Raw genomic sequence first — 3,383 nt, forward strand, 5'->3', positions numbered from 1 at the left:
AGTGTTCCGGCTTCATCGAAGCGAGCTCTCCAGCTGTCTCTTGTCACTTGTCAAAGCACTGGCAACATAATTAGACTGTAGTTTCAGAGATTATGGAAACTGCTAAGCCATTTAAGATTGGCTGCCTATTGTCAACGCCACCAGTGCATGACTGGAATCTGTTGAGGGGATCGGAGATGCATTTATTGACGATATTGTGCAGTGTATCACGAACAGAATTCTGCAAGTTCACTCTATCTAATTGCTTATTTTATTTATTTGTTTATTTATTTTGCAAATTTGAGTTTTTTTCTTTCCTGTTGAAGTTTGATGTTTAAAGAATTTTAAGTAAACTTGTTTAATTGAATGTTTATATATGGGGGGGGAGTGAATATCCACGTATACATATAACCGAAGGAGGAAGACACATACAAGAAACTTTGTTGGTCATTAAACATGCCTGAAAGCCCTTTTCGAAATTAAGAAATTAAGGTGCGCTAAAAAAATAATATAATTCTTTTGTGGTAATGATATTTAATGACTCTTTTCTGTAACGAAATATCAAGTCATACACTTTGAGAAAAGGTTCTGAAAATCTTCAAATAGAAGCAGTGTGGAATTGAAGATCCCGCTTGCATCCTGCAAACTCCAGATGAATCGTTTGATGAAATTAAAGCTATTATCATATTTGCCAGATGTTACACAGTCATAAAATTTCTTAATTCATCGTTTATCTAAGAGGTGGATCACAGAGAGAGAGTTTCAATGAATCATTTAAGAACTGTAGCGTAAAATGCCTTTGATACCGGAGCAATCTCCAGACAGTTCTTAGTGTTGTTAATGTCTTAAGAAGTCCTTCGGTTCCTGATTTAGTGCAGCCAGAACGTCTCGTGTTTGCCGCAGCTCATTAACAAGTCTTGTCGTTCAAATCGAACAACACAACAAGAAAGGGAAATAAATATTCATCATACAAAATTCAGTGATGACGCCATCTCTTTAGTGATTCTGGTTACCATGACAACACTGGATGTGCAATGGGGTGAAGCATCGATTAAAGATAGATCTAAATTTGAAAGCGTTTACACAAGACAGTTCCTGACTGCAAGAAAAGAATCAACCAGAGGATCTAAAGCAGATCTTTTTTTAATACATCCTAAAATGGGTATCCCAAAGATAAACACATCCACAGCACCGCCGAATTTGTAGAGTATCCTCTGACATCAACAAATAGCAGCATTCGAGGATAAAAACGAAATTAATGCTTGAAGTCTGTTATGCAAATGACCGTTATTTGAAACCGATGAAACTTATGATTCCAAGGTAAAATACTTTCTACATTTATATCTCCTCCAGAGATTTTTATTTAATAAGGTTAAAACACCTTATGGTAACTTGCTCTGGTAAAATACTTATAAGCTCTGTATTACTAAATCTTGGTATTTCTAGCCTGGCTGATGAGACTTCAATAAAGGTCGAAACCGGTCTGGGTAGTGCCCCCCCCCTGCCTTTAATACAAAACATCATACATCCCCTTCTTGGAGATGTGTTTTGGCATTAAGGGTAAATATTAAGATTAGTGATCAGAGCTTATTCCACCTTCACCACGAGTTGCCTTGGTCTTGCACTACCTGTAGGATCAGCTAAACTTGAAAATACGTGCTGGCGCAAACTTGACTTGTTTGTCTGTTTGCTTACTTGTGAAATGGAGTAAAACCAGGTTTAAAATTGCTTGGTATTTTTAACCGCTGAAGCTGTTTTTCCCTTTGCGTTTACAGCCATTTCTTCTCTTCTGATGTTCTTGATTTTCTGTTTCAAAATACTTATCCCCCCCCCACCTTGTGTGCATTTGGGTGGGTGCACAATTAAACACTGGAGTTAAACCGTATGATAAAGATAAGAATTACTAATAAGGATCATAAACACGTGTATAAAAGTAAGTATTTTCTAAAGTGATACTGAAAAGCTGAAGAGTTCAAATTCCTTGCGGTGAATTTGCTATTGGCGCAATAAGATTTCTTCAAAAGAACAATATAAGCAATGGTATAAACAATTAAAAAAATGATGAATTCATAAAAGTTTCTCCAAAGTCGTATTTTCAGAGCACTGCTTTCGAAGCTTTAGACTGAGAGATTTTTTTTTATTAAACAGTAAAAATATACATTTGAAAACAGAAACAACGAACTATTTACATTTTATAAAACGTGTCTTAAAAGAATAAACCATGTAACAGAAAACTGTCAAGAAAGAGGAAAGGAAGAATAAGTCTCCCTAGATACAGAAGACACACTGCAGTTCTAGGTAGCTGCTTGACTATATAAAAAGGTTCCAATCCAAAAGAGAGAGCACTGATTGGGTTCCACTCCACGCCGCATTGTGGAATGGTATCTTGTTCTCTGTAGTGGTGGTATTCGAACAATAGTCGGCTATATAGCTGCTTACTTAAGTTTTGCCTAAATAAGAATGTGCTGATTTTCTCTTGTGTTTTTTAAGTATAAGTTAAATGACAACCTTAGCAGACGTGACATATCCTATGTATTTTCTTCTCTGTATGGAGTCGATGCCCCGTAATCTTAATTGACCGTATGTCTGATTAAAGGTGCTAGAAGCAGTGTCCAAATGAGATTATCCCTTTGTTTGCAGGACAGGTTAGATATGTGTGCTTCTGGGGTATTGCAGAACATTCAAAGATTGGATTTTCTAAGCCGAAATTTGTTGAGGTTGGCTGGAGTTGGTAAGATGTGCCTCAGTCTCCGCTGTATGTGGTCTGGAACACCTCGTCTTGTAGGGGAGATCCCATTATAAGTTGAGTGGACTGTGTTGGTCTGCGGATGTCGATGAATATGCGAATGCATATGCAAAGGATAAGATTGGACGCGCTGAAGTGAGGAAGTGGTATTATTTCTTAAAATTAGTGGACAAGAAGTGGTAGGGAGGGAAGGAGAGAAGATTCAGATAACATATGCGGAAATGTGGGTTAGTGAACGTTTTCAGTCATAATTCGGATTCCTTGAGGTGTGCCAATATCTGGAAAAGCTTTTACAAGGGCTGTTTACACCTGTTTATATTGCATATTTGCTTTTGGAGGTTTTTTTTATCGGTAAGCTGTTGAGTTTTTTTTTTTCTTCTGACTTATTGCGTTTCTGTGTAAAAACAGAGGCTCTGTGAACATAACTGTTTGAAATGATCCAGTCACTGCGTGTGATGAGCTTCCATACTTTTCGAACGTTTGCAGAGCGCCTCTGTAGAATGAATATAGTTTGGAAGGTAATTGGCCACTATACATGCGAAGATTGTAGACAGTGTGTGACCTCTGGTGGATTCATTCAAGATATGTACAATATGTCTTTTATAGGAATGATTAATCCGAAGTGTCTTTGGAAGAATAGTAATTCTAAAATATGTGA

Source organism: Typopeltis vanoorti, chromosome 7 (assembly GCF_054136105.1).
Source record: "Typopeltis vanoorti isolate ZY-2024b chromosome 7, IOZ_Tvanoo_1.0, whole genome shotgun sequence".
NCBI lineage: Eukaryota > Metazoa > Arthropoda > Arachnida > Uropygi > Thelyphonidae > Typopeltis > Typopeltis vanoorti.